The sequence below is a fragment of the Euleptes europaea genome, chromosome 9 (genome assembly GCF_029931775.1).
Source record: "Euleptes europaea isolate rEulEur1 chromosome 9, rEulEur1.hap1, whole genome shotgun sequence".
NCBI lineage: Eukaryota > Metazoa > Chordata > Lepidosauria > Squamata > Sphaerodactylidae > Euleptes > Euleptes europaea.
The window spans coordinates 32,522,042-32,544,290 of NC_079320.1; the positions used below are offsets into that span (position 1 = coordinate 32,522,042).

The 22,249-nt window shown below is 39.4% G+C and overlaps 1 protein-coding gene across 1 annotated transcript in view; it reads left to right on the forward strand.

Moving 5' to 3' along the window:
• AFG2A (AFG2 AAA ATPase homolog A) overlaps positions 1 to 22,249 on the forward strand; it is a 202,726-nt gene that overhangs the window by 62,895 nt on the left and 117,582 nt on the right. The window lies entirely within an intron of this gene.

A 22,249-nucleotide genomic window follows, 5' to 3' on the forward strand; every position in this document is an offset into this window, starting at 1 on the left:
TAGGGCAGTGGCTGGACAAAGCAGTTCAGCTGGTCATGACAACAGGGAACTTGCTATGGGCTTTTTATCCCTGTGGTGAGTGTGACAACCAATTCTGAATTTTATTTTTTCTTTATAAGGTTCTTTAAACCTTCTTTAAGGTATCTGGAAATCTGAAGATGCCTTATATTAAGGAAGGCCATTAGTCTGTCTAGTCTAGCAATGGCTACTTTTGACTGACAGTGTCTTTCAGTGACCAGACGGACAGATCTTTCCCAGTTCTGTTGTCTGATATCCTTCTTAATAGATTGAAAGTAGGTGCTGTTTACTATTGCAAATGTTTTCCCACTTTTATGCCCTTTTCCAAAATTACTGCTTTACCAGGTTTGATTGCTTTTGTTAGTTTGCTTGTTTTATTTCCTTATTTTGAAAAACCAGCCTGGGTATAGCTAGTGTTCTGCTTTCAGTTTTTAGGTGTGCCCCAGCAATGAGTAAGTATCTGTCCTTTTTCTGGGACACATTCTGCATTACTGGCAGCACACTACCATAGCAAATTTAGGAGTATGGCGTTCAGCAGTGCAAATGTGAATTAAATGTATTCTTGTGTGGCATTGTGTTGTTTACAGATTGGCAGTTAATTGACATTTGCAAAGAGAACATTTGATAATGTTGAATATTGTGAATCTCTATTTCAGACCAGGATTTTATTTCCAACATAATTAACTTTCCAGAATGATTGCATTTGGCTGTTGTATATTGGGGTTGGTATGTACAATATATGATTCTATAGTTAATTGAGGATTCTATAGCTAATTGAGGCCCAGCTTATATATATCCTCTACAGTCTTGCTTTATACACTTGCCACAAAGTAGAAGACATCACCTTGTAACGAAGAGCTGTTATGATTTTGCATTTCACTTGCATTTATCTGTGTGGCAAACTTTTAATATGCTTTTTTTAACATTATATATATGTATAAACTTACACTTGTGATCAAAAGACATTTAAAATAACAATTCATGGGAGTACAAATGCATGTCATTATCAGGCACCCTGAAGCCTATACCTTCCTGGGTGTACCAAGACTCAGTGTCTTGAGTACATCACAAAAACGTCCAAGGTGGCAAGATGAAATAGATTATTTCACTCACCTGTCAGTTGCATCAGTGCTGCATCACAAGCCCTGGTCTTCAGCACAGTAAATGTAGATGGGTGGAGTAGAGGGCAGGGCAGTGGATCAGTCAATGGCATTTGCTCATTCATTGCTTTTCTCATTCAGTTTCATTACTTTACAAAAATGAAACAAAATGGGGTTTTTTCTCCATTAATCTGGGAGCAGATGTCTGTGCCTACCAGCAAACACTACACCATGTCCCCGTCCACCAGCTGGGCCACACAGCTAGAATAAGCCTCACCTAGATAAAGAGGGAGTGTTTTCAGGCTTCACTCTGCTGGGTTGTTTCCTTTTCTCTTCTCTTTTCATGTTTAGAGGGAGCCTCCATCCCAGCTGATGAGATAAGCTTGACAGTAGAATGCTTTCAGCCCCCCCCCCCCCTGCCGCCCTGGTCCATCTTGTTCTGCCATTTATGCCCCTTCACTTTAGAGCTGGTGTTCTGATTTCCAAGTACAGATCTGTTCTAGTCCCTGTGGCCACAGAAGGGAGTGCAAATTCAATTCCAGAAAGTGTTCTCAAAGCCAGAATCAAAGGAGCTCTCTCAGTGTGTCTCATCTTCGGACAGCAGCTCCTGAGTTCTGCCCTTCTATGTGGATACTTGAATTAAGAGTCCTCTTGGTAAAAGGAGATCCTTGTATCTAAAAGAATGATTTAACCATCTAAGGAATGAGTGATAGGGTTACAAAGCCATCCTTTCAACCCCTTAGCATGTAGTTGTTGATTGTGCCTTGTTCTGCTGAGACCATTCTCCCTCAAATGAAAGAGTATTGCTTCTCACATGCTGATTGAGCCTTCCAGTTCTCTGTAGACAGAATCAATCCCATCACCATTCTGAACCCTGCCATTCGGTTATCCAAGGGGAAAAGATCCTTTGTAGTCACCTTTTCCTGGAGGCTTAAAGGTTAGATCTCGTTATCCTGTTCTTCTGTTCCAGATTTAAATTTGGGTGTACTTCAGTAGTAATGCCACTACCTCAGTTTTGGAAAAGGATATCTCTGTGCAATCTTTCACAAGGCATTATGAGAGATACCTTTGTCCTAACTTAGCGGACATTCAGGGGATGGCTCTAAGTCAGAAGGATCATATTTTGCAGGATAATTGGGCCCCATTGGATTTACTTATCCTGGCATGTACTCCTACAAGGGGAGAAATGAACATTCATATCTGGTGAACTTCTGTTGGTTTTGTAGGCATGAAGGCATTCTGCCCACCTCAGTCCATTATGTGTCCTTTTAAAATACATCCTATAATGTAGCCTTCCAGTATATACAATTATGAGGCATCAGTTAGTTATTTCTTCTGCTTAAACATGGCATTAACTCTTCCCATGTTTTCTTGCTTTGTTTTTTCTTACATCTCCTAGTTTGGACCCTTCCTGGGAATATCAGGAGAGGTCCCACTGTCTGTGATGATAATCTTTCCTTTAGAAGCCATCATCAATAATGCCTCCGGTTTCCATTTTCAATGGCAGGGTAGAATAGAAGAAGTTGTTACAACCCCAGGGAGCTGCATGACTGTTTCACAACAGGAAGTAAAATGTGTGTCACTGAGGAATGGGATTGTTTTAGCTCCTGCTGGGTGAGATCTGAGTGTCAGGCACATTAGCTGTGATGTGTGGAGCATAAGGGTTGAGAATGGAGCGATAGCTTGCGTCTGGGATGGCACCCTGGAGTTTCTGACAGCCATATTCTTCCTTATCACAGCAGTATGCAACAGCCACATCCTCAAGTGTCCTATTTGCATGAAAATGGCAGGATGTGATTGGACAAATGAAGATTAATGAGACTCTGTGGTGTCGGTGTGGCACATTGTCCTGAGATTGATGGTGTTCTGTATTTCATCCTCGCGGAAAAGGTTCAGCATAGCAGAGAGCAGACACTAGAGGGAAATATTTTAAGCAGAATGTGTGACAAAAGTTCAGATCTGCTTTCATTATAAGAAACAACATCTCTTGCCCTGAAATCAAGATGCGAACATAGGGACAGTAATAATTGTTGTTGTGCATGGAACACATAGTGTGAATTCATAGAGTAGGACCACTGCAGAATCAGCATCTGTGATTCTAGGCTATAATTTTCTCACAGCATATTGTATCTATTGTTTTGGGTGTTCCTCTGTGACTGGTTTGGTATTTATTTGTGATGTTTTTAGTCTGCCTTCCTAAACTCCAACTCAAGGCAGGTTATAAGGTTGATTAAAACCATAATAAAAAAGAGTTAGGACAACCGAGCAATATTTCATTCTGTTGCCCATGTGCAGAGAGCCAGGAGTGTGTTGTTGTTGTGACTGTAGTTGGACTCAGTGGAAGGGTTGTTTCTTTTCTGTTGTATGTAGGATAATGTTGGTTCATCAAAAATATTCTTTATTCTATCAAGAAACTAAAGAGTGGAAAGGCACCAGGGCCCGATGGCTTTACGGCCTTATACTATAAATCACTCATGGAAGAAGTAGCGCCGACGTTAATGAAAGTTATGAATGAAATACATAAGAAAAAGAAAGTACCGGACTCCTGGAAAGAAGCATTTATAACACTTATCCCTAAAGAAGGAACAGATCGGATGCTTCCCTCTTCATATAGGCCAATATCATTACTTAACACAGACTACAAAATATTTACTACAATACTGGCACAAAGATTGTTAGCTCAGGCAGACAAGCTGATACACCCAGACCAGACTGGCTTTTTACCTAAACGACATATGGCGGACAATATCAGGTTTTTGATCAATGCACGAGAACTGGTAAAACACAGAAAAGAAAAAATGGCCTTTATCTTTGTGGACGCGGAAAAAGCCTTCGACAATATATCATGGAATTTCATGAGTCAGGTGATCCACATAATAAGCAAAGATGGTAATTTATTTAACTGGATATCTAGTATTTATGCCGAACAAAAGGCGAAACTAATAATTAATGGTACCCTGACTAAAGACTTCAATATTGAAAAAGGAACTAGGCAAGGCTGTCCTTTATCACCTCTACTTTTTAATCTAACATTAGAAGTATTAGCAACTAAAATCAGAACAAACCAGAAAATATCCGGTCTACAGGTCCAAGGAGAGGAATTTAAAATTAGAGCATACGCAGATGATGTTTTACTAACAATCTCACAACCAAAACCCAGTATTAAAGAACTTATGAAGGACATCCAAGCCTATGGACAATTGGCAGGTTATAAAATTAACAAGACTAAAACAAAAACTTTCTTAGAGCATCTATCAAAAGAGGAAGAATTGGAAATAACAAATACCTCAGGATTTATAAACTCAACAAAACCAATAAAATATCTGGGAATAAACATTCCAAAAAAATCCCAAGAGTTATATAATTATAACTATCAAAAGAATTGGAATAAGATTGAATATGACCTCCAAACATGGACTAAATTTAAAATTTCCTGGTTGGGCAGAATATCCTTAATCAAAATGAATGTACTCCCGAGATTCAATTTTTTATTTCAATCGATCCCCATTAAGATCTCCGAAAAGATATTAAAATCCTGGCAAAGACAAATTAATAGATTTATCTGGGACAAAAAGCGTCCCCGAATAAAATTCAAAATCATGACGGATGCAAAGAAGAGAGGGGGTATGTCTCTCCCAAATCTAAAGATTTACCATCAAGCGGCGACATTGGTGTGGGTTAAAGATTGGATTTTGCAAAATAATGAAAGAACCACCAAGTTAGAATTAGCAAACTTACAAGGTGGAGCACATCAACTATTATGGGGGAAAGACTGGAAGAAAAGACTAGAAGAAATGAAAGGCCATCCTATTGTAGAAAATATCGTGGAGGTGTGGCGAAAATTGAAGCCCAGACTAAGTTTTGAAAAATCTTTGTTGATGGCACCATTTAACGCCTATGGATCAATAATTGAGAGGAAAATATACGGGACAATACAGTACCAGGACCTGATAAAAACAGATGGAGCTTTTAAGACATTAACTGAAATTCAAACTGACCACCCACAGATGCCCTGGCTGATATATTATCAACTAATCTCAAGATTTAAAGAGGATTGCTGGAACCGAGGAATTTTGCAAGGCAAAACAGATTTTGAACAACTGATAAGTAAGCCAACAGATCATTTATTAGGCAAAATTTATCGGTTGCTGCTGACATATGATACAGAAGATGAACAAATAAAATCATGCCAAATCAAGTGGATGGAAAATTTCAACGAGGTTATAACTACGGACGAATGGGAACAGTTATTCCAGGGAAATCTCAAATTCACTCTCAACTACGGAATTCAAGAAAATTGGCTAAAAATGTTACACAGATGGTACATCACCCCGAGTGACATTCAAAATATAAATAGCTCAACATCCGGTCAGTGTTGGAAATGTAGGAAAGCGAGAGGCACTTTCTATCATTGTTGGTGGACGTGCACATTAGTGCAAAAATATTGGAAAAAGATTCATAAGAATATGGAAACTATAATTGGTCAACCTATTGTTTATGATCCCAAACTCTTCCTTCTAAGCAAAGTACCAGACAGATATAGTAAAGATCATCAGACTATATTAAAATACTTAATAACGGCGGCAAGAATAGTCCTAGCATCACTGTGGAAAACAGAAAACATACCAAAAACCAAACTCTGGATCGACAAAGCATATGAATTTATAACAATGGCCCATTTAACAGAACTCTTACAGCCAGATACTCAAAAATCACATAAAGACAAATGGCAAACTTTCTATGAATTTATTAAAACCAAAAAAACAATAATATAATCTTCTAATATGAAAATAAAGCTAGTGATTAAATATAGCCTATTAAAAAAAATGAGAATATCCAACAGAAATACTTCAATTAAATATCTAAAATTTAACAAAGACAAACGATGCAATATTTAGGAATCTATTAAAACCAGAAAACAGTAAACAACTCGTTTAAATGTTATGAAAATGATGCTGGTAATTATATTTGTTTGTATATCATCGTTTGTTTAAAAAATGATGACTATGTAAACTATATCAGGGGGTAAATGTACTTTCTTTTTGTTAATACTCTCCCTACCCTTCTCCCTTCCTGTTTACCCATGTATTTCCAAAACTAATAAAAAATATTAAAAAAAAAAAAAATATTCTTTATTATATTTATGAATTTCAGTCTTCAGGCATGTTTAGTACATGATTTGTTTTTAGTCCTGAAAATGAACCTGTCTATTGGAAAATATTTTTCAGCAGATAGAGCTGTCTGTTAATTGTTGCTGGTTTAGTGCAGTAACTTTTCCATTCTGGCTGATGAAACGTGCTGCATGTAACCTCAGCATACCCATTTGGTCCACCCAAGGAAAGCGCCTTGCTGGTTTGTAGCTCTTATTCTTTGGAACCTATAAAGCAACAACAATGTTAATCATGAAATGGCAGGTTTTCAAGTTTTGGGTGTTAAAAATACATACAATACAGACTGTGTGCCACTAGATGGAAGCAAGAGAAGAAAATTCCATTGCCACATAGATGAAAATTGATCTCATCATGATTATTATTTATTTTATTTAGGAGATTTCTGTGCTGCCTTCCCAGAGATCCCACTTGATGTATATGCAGTTGCACAAAATGTTTATCTGTTACCAAATAAGTTTTGAGCACATGATTTTAAAGGGAAAAATAAATCTATGTATTTCTTCTGCTATAAGATCAAAATAGCATCATGGTCTACTATTAGAAGCCATTCACAAGTGGGAAATTGAATGCTTAAAACAACATTCTTGATTTCAGTCAAAATTGAAAAGTTCTGTATGATTCTGCAAACTTTAGTCTGAAGTTCTAAAAATAGTGAATGCTTGATAGTTGACTTTAGCTTAATTAAAAGTTGTTTGGGTTTGTCGAAAATAAGGAGTGAGTGATTTGAGTATCAGTTTCAAGATTTTTTTGTTCTAGCCTGCAGCAAAAAAGCAAACAGAACTTTCCTCTTGAGAAACATCAAAGTTCTGCCTGTCTGGAGGCTTATGAAAGAAATTCAAATATTCACATTTTATGGGTTTACTAGTAAAAGAAAAGGGGGAAAGAATCTTATACACAAGTTATCATCTGGCAACATGCTCAGATCGCCATAAATCAGGTAATCTGAAGCTGTAAACATGTTCAGCATTTGATTTGTCTGGAACAAATTGTGGTTACTGTTGTATGATCTTCATTTTCCTGTGAGGGGTTTCAATCTTCCATCTGACTGGTAAATATGTTTTGTCAGGGCGTTTTTGTGATGGTACTCACCAGTTCCGAATACTGGCACCTTTTTGGGGAGCTCTCCCACCTCTTGAGAGAGATTGGTGGAAATTAACGCGCTCTTTACATATGAGTACTGGCACTTTTTTCTGTTTGTGTTTTACCAAAAAAAGTACTGTGTTTTGTTAGAACTTGGTTGCAGTAATGCTTGAAAGTAGGATTTACATGGCACATGAGGGACACTTCATTTTACTGTATTTCATCTTGAACCGGTCCTGTACATTACTCCAGTGACTGAAATAATAACAGAGCTATAGACATGGATGTACCCATGCTATTCTTGGGTCCTGAGAATGCCCATATATACTTCTAGGTGCACAAAGAACTTTTTCCTTTTATTCTGTTAAGGAGACAGATCTTTCTAACTGAAAACAGTAACATGTGAAGTGATACTGAGAGGGTATTTGAATACTATCCTTCCCATCATAGAGCCAGCATGGTGTAGTGGTTAAGAGCAGTGGACTCTAATCTGGAGAACTGGGTTTGATTCCCCACTCCTCCACATGAAGCCTGCTGGGTTACCTTGGGCTAGTCACAGTTCTCTCAGAACTCTCTCAGCCTTACCTCACAAGGTGCCTGTTGTGTGTGTGTGGGGGGCGGGGGGAGGGAATGCGATTGTAAGCTGCTTTGAGACTCCTTACAATAGAGAAAACGAGGTATAAAAACCAACTTTTCTTCTTAAAATTTCAAGGTGACCAGACTAGAATTCCTCTTTTGGAATCTTTTCCCATGAATGCTTGCCTTTCCAAATGTCAAACATTAGATGGTAAAGATTAAAAGAGAAAAGAAGCTGCCTCTAATTTAGAGCAGGCTGGAGCCAAGATTTAATTTTCTGATTGCATCAGAAGGTCTTACCTGAACACTTGCATTTTTATATCTTCTGCATTTCTGAAATAACAATGAATACTAATCTTGAAAGACTCCCTTTTTGGGAAGTGTTTGAATGCACCTTTTACTCTTTTGGTGTTTTAAACATTGGTCTGACTGCTGTAAACCAAAAAGCGGGGTCACTTTGACTTGGAGAAAGAGCGGGGATTGATAAAATTTTGCTTTCAGTCTTCTACAGCTCTGGACTTATGATTCCTTAATTTTAATGAGTTCAACTGCCTTTCACATCCCTGCCGCCCATTTTTTTTGAAATTATGATGGCGCTGTTGTCTTTTTACACTCCTCCCCACATGGAGTGAAGCAGTGAAATGAGCTATAGGATGAAACTGACAAAATTATATGTTAATTTTCTTATGTTCTCCCTGATACCCTTACTGCTGTTCTATTCTTATAATGCCAAAGACAACACTTAATGGTGTAGATTTTTTTTCCTTTGCAGCTGGTGCTTTGTTCAATCAGGTTTTTTTATTATTGTGATTGACTTTGGGGTCTGTGTGGCCACACCACCAGAATAGTGGTGTTTTTTGCTTGGAAAGGTTTTACACAGAACTATTTTAAGGTGCATCTATATATGCCACAATTTCTAGCAGTCAGCAGAAAGTGCACTACATCACTTTTCCAGGTGCATTGTGGCTTTTTTTTTTTAAATAGCAGAAGAAATATAATACTTTTGAAGACAAGAGCACTGTGAAATACATAATATGTTATGGGGGAAACCCCATTCCAGTGATCCTGTATCCTTCTTATTTTTGCAAATACACCAAATATTTTCTTACCTCTTGTTTATTCTGTGTCATTTTTCTTTCTGGAACGGTTTACTTTTTTATCAGCATTGCTTTATTTGACAACTGGTGAATGTCAGAAAAGTTTTTTATTCCAAAGGACAAATTGATATGATAGTTTTGTATTTATCTGCTCTTCATCGAGTAAAGATTGTGTTGGACTTGAGGGAATAGTGAAAACTTGCCTGAATGAAAGCAACTTGTGTACTATGTACAGCACAATCCTAAGCGGTACAGTCCTTTCTAACTCAATTGAAATTGATGGGCTTTTTAAAAGGCATAGGATTATACTGTACATATTCTAGTTTGTATCACTATTAACAGCAAACACAGGTCTTCATCTTACAGTTCATAAAACACTGGCATGCAAAGAGAGGTGAGGCATTCTCTTGAAGCCAACCTTAGGTGCTGATGTGTTTCCATTGAATTCTGACAGTACCTTTCTGTTAAGATCTGCACCATTCCTTTATTGGTGTTTTCCGTCTTTATTGATTGTATGTGGACCTTTGTAAATGTGACTGCATTCTCTTTGATTGAATTTTCAAGATTTTTTTTTTACAGGTATAGTAAATAAATATTTCCAGGTGTGCAAAAGTGATATTTGCTTCTAACCTTCAATTGTCAGGGAGTGGAGAGGGTGGTAAATCAGCCTTGAGGCTGCTGAGTTGGGGGCTTCCCCCCCCCCCCAAAGATGACAGTTGAAGAGTACAGTGACTTTTTCCAGGTTTGATTTATTACTTGCCTGACAAAACAAGGTAGGGGAAGAACTAGTTAGGCTGCATTTTTAAAGCTTTCTTAGCAATAGTGTAAGACAGGGATAAATGGCTTTTCCTTTGTCCATGGAAGTGCAGACTATGTGTACAACTGTAAATGTAAATATGTTCTTTATGTAACAGAAAACATTTCTTAAAGCAACACAATAATGTGTCATTAATATCAGTAGTGGATGTTTCCTTTATTCTGCGTTCTGCAAATTACTATGTTCTTCGGTTGGAGCCACATGATTCATATAGAAAGGCTAGATTATTGCCACTCTTGTGGCTAAGAAATGAGGTGGCCAGGAGCAAAGCACTAGGAACAGATGTGTAGAAGAGGGAACTTTGGTCAGTGCACTTATGCCTGCAGTTTTTGCCAGAATTACAACTGATCTCCAGAAGAAGTGTTAGCTTCTGGCAAACTTTATGGTATGCCACAAATTCTAGATGAAATTCCTCTCCAAGTTCTCCCCACTGCAAACACTCCCAAATTGCCAGGAATTTCCTAAACTGGAGTTGACAATCCTAATTGCAACTGATCTCCAGTCTAGAGTTCAGTTCCCCTGGAGGAAATGGCAGCTTTTGTAGGTGGACTCTATGGCATGACATCTTAGCTGGACATCCTCACCAGCCACAAACTGCCAGGAATTTCCCAGACTGGAATTGGCCGATGTAGGTGCGACTGGAGAAAAACTGAACCTGATGAATTGTTGTGTTATATACCATTATTAAAGCTACAAGAGTCCTGCCCTACATTGCTTTTAGTGATTTGGTGTAAGGGCTTCTTGAAAGGTACTGTATATACATTTCACCCACAGGGCAAAGAGCTCCAGTGGTCAATTGCAGTTGAGAAAACCGTGTATTTAGAGGTGCAAACATACCTCCCCCTTCTTTGGAGCAAGGCCTTTTGTTATCTCTCTGTAGGATTGCCAGCTCTGGGTTGGGAAATACCTGAAGATTTTGGAGGTGGAGCCTGAGGAGGGTGGAGTTTGGGGAGAAGAGGGACTTCAATGCCATATTGTCCACTTTCCAAAGCAGTCATCTTCTCCAGGTAAATTGATCTCTGTCACCTGGAGATCAGTTGTAATAGCAGGAGACCTCCAGCTACCACCTGGAGATTGGCAACCCTATCTCTATGGCAGCTTGTTCCCTAGCACAGATAACTCTCCATAGAAATTTCAGGCCTCCATTATTACAACAGCATTTGTAGGGTCTTCTGTGACAAAGGGATAGAAAGTTTCCATCATCACCAGAAAAAGTTAATCTTTACATTCTAGAATTTTTTATGATTTGAAAGTTTAGTAATGTATTTAATTTCAGACTGCATGAGTGCTTGGAGTTATTTACAGGCCTTGAAATATTACATTGTAATAAAACTCAGACTCTCCCTTATGAAAGGGGAGGCTGAGAAGAGAAGCCACTGGAAGTTGGACTTTATATCTGTACATGTTTCTGAGAATGATAGTGTTGAAAGTTCTCCGTGCCACCTCTGCTATTTCTCTTGGCAAATGTAAAGAGAAATATGGTTTTATTTTTTTTAATGTGCTTTCATATTATTTCCTCAAGCTATTATCAGCAAAAAAGGGAGTGGGAGAAAAAAGAGTGCAGAGGATGGAGAAGTGCAGTTGGTTTTAGCTAAATGGTCCAGAGGCAATAAATAATGTTATTTAATTACAAAGGCATTCTCTTTAATTATACAAATACAAATTTGAATAGTACAGTCATAAGCTGTAGGGATAACATTGTGTTAATGTACAACACATAGCTAGTATAATGTCTAACATCTGATGTAACCAAAAAGACTGTTAGTGTAAAAAGCTCAATAGAGGTGCCTGCGTTGAGAAATTAACATTTAGTGTGTCTTAATGTTGTTATTACCATGTTATGGGGGTTTGGGCAGTAAATGGAATACAAGTCTTGAATTAGTGCCTGTGGCAATAGGTTTTTTGGAAAGTTGTTCCTGTCCCAGCCTGTCTGTCATCTTTTGAATCTACGTGATCAGTTTTGGAACCAGGGCTCCCAGCTGGGACCAACATAGTTTCTCAGTCTTTCTCAGTGACTATGCTCTGTCCATTCTGATTTCAGTTGCCATCCCTGCCCAACTGAGACATGCCTTCTCCCATTCCACTCCAGCCCTATGCCCACTTTCTTGTATAATTTTTTGAACCTTGGTGTGCAAAATTAGCCTCAGTTAGGAAGAGATGCAGTAACTGAGTGGATTAGTCTAAGAAGGGCAGTAGGAAACCCAAGTAAAACACGTGCAATGTTTTGAAGAGACAAGGATCAGCTGCTGTGAGTGTAGCCAAAGAGAGTCCCCAAACAAATTGCTGTGCTCTGCAAGTGCTGCCCTTAGGTGACTAAAATAAAGACGGCCACCTTCTCCAAAAGCCTCCTTTCAGTTTCCTGTAGTTTCCCTTGCCGCCTTTGGTGTGTCCTACACCACTGCGATATAGATTGTAATTTCCTCACAGCCGGGTTCTTAATTTGTGTTACTCTGTAAAGCAGTGTGTACATTGATGGTTCTGAATTAGTAATACTGTTGCCTTGTTGTAAAACATCTCCCCAAATACAGCTTCTTCATGTCAGAATAACAGATTATCTGTATATGCTGGTATATCAATATCTCTACCATGAACAGACAAGACAGCTCTTTCTACAAACCTGAAAAGGCCCCAGGTTTGCAGAACTATCTAAAATCTTTTTTACAAAACAACATGGGTTAAAACCTCCAAAAATACTAGAAGCATTTCCTGGAGCTTTAAGAAACTAATGGCCTCTCCTACACATGAAGCCAGCTGGGTGACCTTGGGCTAGTCACAGTTCTCTTCAAGCTCTCTCAGCCCCACCTATCTCACAAGGTGTCTGTTGTGGGGAGGGGAAGGGAAGGAGATTGTAAACTGGTTTGATTCTCCTTAAAAGGTAGAGGAAGTTGGCATATAAAAACCAACTGTTCTTCTTCAATGGCTATAGCTAGGCAACCATACAGTATTGCCAGCTTTCAAGCTTAGTATCTGTCAGTAAAAGACAAGGAAAGGGGGCAGGGCCCTTTTCAGGGCTGCTTTGGCTGCTGAAGTGAGGAACCAGGCCCAGCAGCAAGCACTGGTTGACTTGATACCACATGATTTGCATGACACACCCAGCAGCTTGCAACTGTTCAACAGCAGCCACTCCAAAAAATTTAGAACAGTGTAGTGGTTACAGACTAGTATCTGGGAAACTCAGGTTCGAATCACCACTTTTCTGTGGAAGTTTACTGGGTAATCTTGGGCCAGTTATACATTCTCACCCTAACATAGGGTTGTTGTGAGGATAAAATGCAGGAGAGGAAAATTATATAAGCAGCTTTGTGTCCCCAATGTGGAAAAAGGTGGGGTATAAATGAAGTAAATATAGCTGAAGATTGGGGGGCAGATAAAAGGTACGTTGGTGGGTGGGAAGGGAAGAAGGAAGCAGGGAAAAGGGATGATATGGGGGTAGCCAAGAGGAAGGAAAGGGAATTGTATCGGGAAAGGGATACAGGGGAAAGGGAGGTGCCTCCCTTGGTTCCCTACCATGCAACTGGGCCATACAGAGACTGCCAGGAGAGCGGAGGGGGGGAGGGAACTGAAGATGTGGGGTCAGGTAAAGGCAGTTTGGCTGGTTGGTGAGAAGGAGAGAACGAAGCAGGAAAATGGGAGAGGCTATGGAGGCTTTCAGGAAAGAAAACAGGCGAGGGGAAATGAAGTCTACCCCCCTCCCCTACAAGTCCTTGCCGATCCCCCACTTGTGACTAAATAGTAGTCATATATTTATCTTGTGTTCAACGAGGACATGGGCTTGGGGGTCACGCTGTAGACTTTTCTTCTTCAATAGATGCAGGATACATATGTGAAGAGAATTCAGTCAAACGTTTTGTCCCAAGTCTCTTCCAGATGGAGAGCTCTTTCCCATCATCGCGTGTCTTCTGGGAGTTAGTTAGCCAGTTAGTGAGGCAAGCTTTATTCCATTACTTAACAAGCCAGCACGTGGGCTATGTAAGCAAGAACACACGCCAGGGTGTGTGTTCATCAGTCAACACACGAGGTGTGCGTAATTGGCAAGCACACACCCTGGAACATGTTACTGCACTTATAAAAATGGCCATTTAACTTTTATTAAAAGCATGTAGATACAAAGTGTGCCTACTTTTAAAAATGCTAACTTCTTAAACATCATTCTACAGGTAGCTTAGATGCAGTTCAGTTACAAGCATTTTATGCTTTGGTCCAAAGTGCGTAGAAACACTATGTTGATGAGTGACTTTTCATTTCCTAATGGTTTCCAGTTCCCTCACTTGCCCCAGATTGTAGTTGAGTCAAAACATCCTCAGTTCCTCAAAGCACCTTGGGGAAGAGTTTGACACCATGGAAAGCCACACTGATGTTACAGCACATTTCTTAGTGTGAGAGATCCAGAGTAGCACTAAAGTTGATTCATTCATTTGCCCAACAGAGGTTTTTTTGTGTCAATATTGGTACACTTTTTGTTGTTGTTGCTGTCCAGTCATAACAGATTTATGGTGACCCTGTGGGATTTTCAAAGGACCCTCATGGCTCAGAGTGGTAAGCTGCAGTACTGCAGTCCAAGCTCTGCTCACGACCTGAGTTCGATCCCAACGGAAGTCGGTTTCAGGTAGCCGGTTCAAGGTTGACTCAGCCTTCCATCCTTCTGAGGTTGGTCAAATATGTACCCAGCTTGCTGAGGGTAAAGGGAAGATGACTGGAGAAGTCCCCGGCAAACCACACTGTAAACAAAGTCTGCCTAGTAAACATCGGAATATGACATCACCCCATGGGTCAGGAATGACCTGGTGCTTGCACAGGTGACCTTTACCTTTTGGGGAGGTTTTCAAGGCAAGAGATGGACCGAGGTGGTTTGCAATTCCCTGCCTCTGCATAGCGAGCCTGGTATTCCTTGGTGGTCTCCCATCCAAATACTAACCAGACCAACTCTGCTTAGTTTCTGAGATCAGGCTATCAATTGGCTCACCTAATGTTGCTTAAACCCATTTGTTTTTTTCAATTGAAATAACTAGTATAACTTATTTTATAGAGTTTTGGGGAAATGGCTACACATGAAAACCAAGGAGGACTGTTTGGTCTGTGGTTTGTTTTGAGGTTGATTTTTGTGTGTTTGCCCTCCACATTGCTCCCTCTTCTCAAAATTTATCAGTGTCTGGGAAAGGCATCACGTAGTTTAAATTAAACGATATGAGCTTGGATGAGGGAGAAGATGGGGAAATGGAAGGGTATGGGTATGGCCTTACAACACATGCTGAAGCATGGACCATTCTCATGGAACAGTTTTGTGGTCTCTGCACTGTAAAATAAAATAGCAAATGGCAGACCTTTTTGCCACAGCAGGTAATTTGGAACTGAGCATGTTTGTGATATTTCTGGCATTGAAGCCATTCTCATAGTATCAGCAGGTGGCAGTCAAACCAAGCTTCAGTTTAATCAGCTTCTCACTTAAAATCCCTGTATTACTACTTTGTGAGACAAGATACATGGTCAGGTCAGGTAGACAGCCTAGTAGGGTGTCATATAGTTTTTCCAAACTCATAAGGTGCATGTTTTTATACTAATGAGGACGTTCAATTCCTGTTACACTGATTCCTCATTATTTATGATTCAGTTCCTCTTAGTCTAGGAACGAGAACAAAAGCCACATAATAACTTTTATTAGGGCCAACCAAATGACGCAAAAAAGTGTGCAAGCTTTTGAATTCTCCATCACTCTTCACGAGGATGGATGTTGTACAAATAAGGAGGTGGGTGAGACAGTTGTCTCAGGCCTTGTTTTGCAAGCATCTTTTTCAAAATGCTGAACAGGCATGTATTGCTGATGTCAACTTCTGGGGTACCACTCAAAACCAGTATCCTTAAAAATGTAACGTCCAGCCTGATGAAGAGTTCTAGAATGCAAAAGGTTTCACACTCTTCTGTGTCATTTTGGTTGGGCCTAAAATGTTATGTGGCTTTTGTAGTTGTATTTTTCTTTTAGTACATGACCGTCTTATGATTCTAAGACAACTTCTTGAATTTTACAGTAAGGTAATTCGTATCTTCCTATTGTTTGAACTGTGAAAAGCATAGAAAGTTGCTACCTCTTTTCTTTACTGGTCAGTTCTGCTTGAGAAGAACTTTTTAGTGCATGTATATTTACTGTGAGGTGTGAGGGTTTAGAGAAGTAATTGTTGGCTTGAAGGGGCAGGTCACTAAGAGAAGTACTATAACCCTGGCATCCATAATCTGCCCCTCTTGGAACGGAGAATGCTGCCTCCCAGCTGGGAGGCATGGTGTTTTGAAAACCTCCTGGAAAAGTTCTGCTCTGTCTCAGTTCTGGATGCAGCAGAAGTTTCCTAGAGTGGGGCATGCTTGTGTTGGCAGACTCCTGAGATGCAACTGGGACATTTCCTGTGCGTGGGTGAAGATCAGAATTCCACCTCTGAGCTGTTCTCTGTCCCCAAAGTTATGTGTGCCTTAATGGAGCTGGATGGGGGTAACTGGGCAGAGCCAGATGTCTTCACTGGGTGGCCAGTTTGGCCCCTGTTAAGATAGCTTCTTCTGTAAGCTTATGTGTCATCTTCCTGCCTGGTCAGCCCTTGCCACATGTGGAAATAGTAGTGAACTAGGTTATACCTCATTTGTCTGAGTACAGGCTCTTCCTGACATTGGCATTACAGTTAAAGAAACAAGCAGACTTCACAAATTTAATAAAACATGGATTTCTTGTTTCCCTCTTGTTATCTTCTGTAAAACACCAATCACGCTGGTACTGTCCATTGATGTACTGGAACATCTTGTTTTGTTCTGAGGTTTTGTTAACAAAGGCTGTTTTCTAATCCAGCTGTAGTGGCCTACGGTACTGGCCATTTGGGTCAGTGTTAGAGTGGAAGTGGTCAAACAGTTAGGAAGCAACATGAGTTCTCATATTTATTCTCTCTTATTCCTGCCACGAGCCCCACATTTTCAATCTTTCTCAAACTCTTTGATTTACTAACAGCCAGAAGAATGGAAGCCTGATGGCAAAACTACTATGTCATGTAAACTAGTTTAAAATAAAAAGCTGTGGCAAATTATTATGAGTCAATGTGTTTCATCTCATTTCACCTAAGGGGTTAACATTATGCATGTTGACTAAATAGCACAGTTTACACTAAGGGTTATTTAACATTGACTGGTGGTATTACTGTACTTCCTGTTTTGTGTTCATAATAATAGATTTCCAAAGAGCTTTGTGTAAATACCTCGCTTACATTCTAGGCAAGTGTATTCATGTCTTTGGCTAATCACGAATGGAGTGATGTGTTGGAACGTTGCTAAAGAAGGAGATCTTTGTGCTTCGTAAATGATACTCATGAAGCACCATAAGAATATTATTTGGAAATGATCATTGTGTATTTGTGTTCTCTGCTTTCATTTTGCAGGCTTGAAATACTCGTGAGGGAAAATTCTGTACTATCAAGGATTTTTTTTCTGGACTTTGTCAGGAATTTGCTATGAAGGTATCATAAATAGCTGAATATTTCAAATTGAATATGTGTAGGAAAATTGCGAGGCTTTCGGTAGAATTAGGAATTACTGCAGGAAATTCTTTAAGACATCTTCTGTATTCATTTTAAAGTTTACATTGGTAAAGGTCTTGTATTCAACTTCTGTGAGAAATGGAATTAAAGTACCAGGGTCCCTTTTTGTAAAATGTCTCGGCATTGCTAATAAGTGAAATATTTGTATTGTATCCAGTCTCTTATGTGAATATTGGATATTTAATGGAAAATTGCTGCATGTGTTAGCATCTGGCTTGCTATACTAGGGTCCTGCTGGTTTCCTCTGTTGTAATCACCGGTTCAAGGACTAATATTTCATATGTCAACACTATTGAGAGCCAGCGTGGTGTAGTGGTTAAGAGCAGTGGTCAGGAGCGATGGACCGTGATCTGGAGAACTGGGTTTGATTCCCCACTTTTCCACATGAGCAGCGGAAGCTAATCTAGTGAACTGGATTGGTGTCCCCACTCCTACACATGAAGCCAGCTGGGTGACCTTGGACTAGTCACAGCACTCTTAGAGCTCTCTCAGCCCCACCTACCTCACAGGGTGTCTGTTGTGGGGAGGGGAAGGGAACGTGATTGTAAGCCGGTTTGATTCTTCCTTAAGTAGTAGAGAAAATGGGCATATAAAAACCAACTCTTCTTCTTCTATTTTTGTGCTTTGGAAAAAAAAATAACTCCAAAGAATTGTGCAGAAAATATGAACATTTCCTTTAGGTCAAGAGAACATTTCCTAGAACCAGGTCATCTAGAGAAAGGCTAACACTAATGAGTTCAGAATAAAACATCTATTTGATTAATTCAAGGCAATCCTTGAATTAATATAAAAAGAAGGCTGCAGTTTTGATTCTTGACTGTAGTTGTGACCAAGTGAGTCCTATTGATCGGTTAATATTTGTAAAATTAATACTTTATTTTGGAAATTTATGCACGGTTCCTTACTGCCTTGAATTTCTTTACAGAGGATGCAACTCCCATTCCATGAAGGATTTGGTTTCCCTGATCTTAGTTTATATCATCAGACATATTTGTTAACTTGTGCAAATTATTGGGATCACTCCTCACAGCTGGATCACTGCTATTCATCTTGGTCTCTTTTGGAGGCTTCTTGTCTGGAGCCCCTCTCTAAGTGGAATGCATTAGCGTCTAGAATGGATCCCATTCCTTCTGCAGTTTCCTCAGCTAGAGAATTATGGTGCATAATGTCAAGACAATATCAATTTGATCCATTTTCACTTGCTAAATTAACATTACGAGCCAATCCAGACCTAAAAATTGAGCAGCAATCCTTTTTATGCAAGGCTTGGACTGATAGGATGATTTTTACATTGGACCAGTTGATATACTGCGATTATGAGTTTTTGTCATTTTCTCAGCTGAGCTCTCGATATGACTTGCCAACTTCTGGTGAATGGTAGCAGTTACAATTTCAACATCTGTTGGTATCTAAATATGGCCGTGCAGCATTAAGTGTTTCAGAGTCTCCTCTGCATCTGGAAACCTTGATTGAATTGATTTAAAAAACAAAACCTACAATATTTGTTTATAAATATTTGATGTTGATCAATAAATATGATATGCAGAGTCTGAGGAATTACTAGAATAAGGAGCAGTTTTGCCAAAGCAATGGGGTATGGAATTAAAGTTTATACCTGCTCTCTCCATGGATTTCCATGAGTGTTTAGGATATATTGGTCACAACAGCGACTCTTTAGTAAAGGATTGAGTAAAGTGTCTAATTGTTGGTGTGTCCCTTAAACATCTGTTCATCTTTTTTTTTTTGAGGATGCTTATGTATTTTTCAACCATCTGCCTTCCTCTTGGAGGCTAACTGATGGTCAAAGAAAATGGACTCATCATGACCTTACTGCAGCCAAAATACTTGTATTACATGCAATTGATTGAGGACCTTATAACTTGCTCCAAGTTAACTCCAAGTTTAATATGTCAAGTAGTTACAAAAAAGGTAATATGTCAAGTAGTTACAAAAAATGTGTGGGCTGCGGTGTCATGCCTTTTGTTACCTTTATTTTATTCTCTCTTTGACATAGTTCTTCAATGTACTGTAAAGTAGTTTTTCCATTAGAGTGTCCTCTAACATCTTCTGAAGTGAACATTGATTCAGTTCACATAGCTGCAATTTCCTTTCTTTCTTCAGTAACCATCACTCGCTAATATCACTGAATTTTGTTATAGCTGCTGAGGCTGATTTCCTGCTTTTGGTCTAGTGTTTGAATAACAAGGTGTTTGGCGGGGGGGGTTGAGAGAGAAGGGAGGTTAAAAAGAAAACCTTTTGGTGCATTTTCTAAACTCTGAGATGCATTTTGCATAATGTTCTTATTACATTGGTTTCAAATAATCTCTCAACTGCCTGAAATAATAAGACCACAATGGCTCGGTGCTATGAGAATAACCCTTGGGTTTATGCCACTCGTGTGCTTGAGTTCTCTCCTGCATGTCCTGTTTGTTTCCAGATCTTTGGGACGAACTGTGCTTTGCCTGAAACCAGAACTGCAAACCTTTGTTAAAGGAGGGGAGGGGTAAAGCATGGAAATCCTAAAGTAATGTGTGATGTATGTCTGAGAGGTCAAAATGATTATCAGAATTATTTGTGATTTGACTCTTGATAAAATTAGCTGGGTAATTAATGATTCAAAGCTTTTAAAATATGAGCTTAGATATTGTGTGTGTTTTTAAAATATAATAATTATATTAACATATAAACTAGAAAAGAAAGTACTGTACACACCATCCTTCAGATTTTGTGAATGGTATTGATGAAAACACAAGCCTCTAGCCAGCCAGGTCACAGTTTGTTCTGGGTGCTTTTTGTTCTCTAAGCTACTTTTGGTAATAGGAATAGATTCTTGAATGACTTGAGAACTCAGCCACAATTTACAATAACTAGGAGTATATAAAGATGGTTATCCTGCATCTTTCTTTTTAAATAAGGGGATATTAAGCACGACAAGTGATAAAATAGAGTGGCAATATTTCACATACTACTGTGGAATATTATTAGTGCTGACATTGAACAGTAGTCAAAGAAAAAAATTGTGAATAATGTGGCTCCAGTATTTTAATAATAGGTTAAATACGTTTTGGAAATGATGCATTATTGTATGGCATAAAACCAAGCTGTTTCTGTTGAGTTTGGAAGAATTTTTTTGAAACTGAGACCCTATTTTATAAATATCGCGTAGGTGGTGTGGTTGGCATGCTTGTAACTCTCCTGTTCAGTGGATAAGAAAGGCCTGGAATTATCATCAACTAGGAAGTACAAATATTTATGTGGTATCTAGGACATAATTATGGTGCCAGATGAAATGTTATGATAATAAGATAGATCGGAACACTTAAGGTAAATATTGATTGATTTAGGCTATTCCGGTACTTTAAAAAAAATCTGCATGCAGAATCAGTTCTTACTTATATAAACTTTATTCAAAAGTTACAAGATAAGGATTAAATACTAGGTTGTTTGTGCAAGCAAATAAGGCAGTGGTGTCCAATCAAGGACTGAGGTGTCAGCCTGTTCTTGAGGGGTGGCATTGACCCCCCCCCGAAGAGCAGTTTTGGGAGTTATTAGACCTATGCCATTTTGTATGCTTATGAGACACAGCTTTATCTGTCTTGAAATCAGATTCAACTTAGATTGGTGAACTCATGCTTGGAGAAAGAAAGTGATTGGGTTGGGAACAGTCACGTTGAAGCTTACTAGATAAAACTGTTGTATTGCTGACAATAACAGTTGATCAGAGAATTAGTTCTGCTGGATCTCTCCGCGGTCTTTCATACTATTGGCCATAGAATCCTACTAAGTCCCCTTTTAGCACTGGCCCTAAGGGGCACCGTGTTGCAGTGGTTCGATTTCTATCTGGGGGGGTCAGTCTCAGAAGTTAATATTGGGAGATTTCTTCTCTGCCCTATGGTCGCTGGCCTGTGAGATACCGCAGGGTTTAATCTTCTCCCTTGTGCTATTTAATATCTGTATGAAGCCATCCTATTACTATGTATGGGTGTGAAAGCTGGACAGTGAAGAAAGCTGATAGGAAGAAAGTTGATTCCTTTGAAATGTGGTGTTGGAGGACAGTGTTGCAGATACTGTGGACTGCCAAAAAAACCCAAAAAAACCCCCCAAATCAGTGGGTTATAGATCAAATCAAGCTTGAACTGACCCTAGAAGCTAAAATGACTAAACTGAGGCTGTTGTATTTTGGTCACATTATGAGAAGGCAAGAGTCACTAGGTCATGCTAGGAAAAGTTGAGGGCAGCAGGAAAAGGGGAAGGCAGCAGGAAAAGGGGAAGACCCAATAAGAGATGGATGGACTCAATAAAGGAAGCCACAGCCCTCAATTTGCAAGATCTGAGCAAGGCTGTCAAAGATAGGATATTTTGGAGGACATTGATTCATAGGGTTGCCATGAGTCGGAAGCGACTTGACAGCACTTAACACACACACACATGAAGCCATAGGGACAGATCAGGAGGTGTGGGCTGTGGTGTCATCAGTATGCGGATGATACCCAGCTCTACTTTTCTTTTCCAACTCGTTTCAAGGATGCTATTGACAAGATTGAGGTTAGAGAAGGAAAGGCAGATGAGGGACTTGAGATATCTTCAGTCGTTGATGGGGTTATATCCCCTTGAAAAGCCAGGTTCACAGCTTGTGAGTGCTGCCTGACACAACAGTCATCTTAGAAAACCAGGTGGCTGTGGTGCTTGGAGTGCTTTTGCCCAGTTTCAGCTGGTTAATCAGCTGAACCTCTTCCTGGTTCAGTCAGATCTAGCCACAGGCATCCATGCCTTAGTTACATTGTAATGTGCTCTACTTTGGGCTACCCTTGAAGAGTGTTTGAAAGCT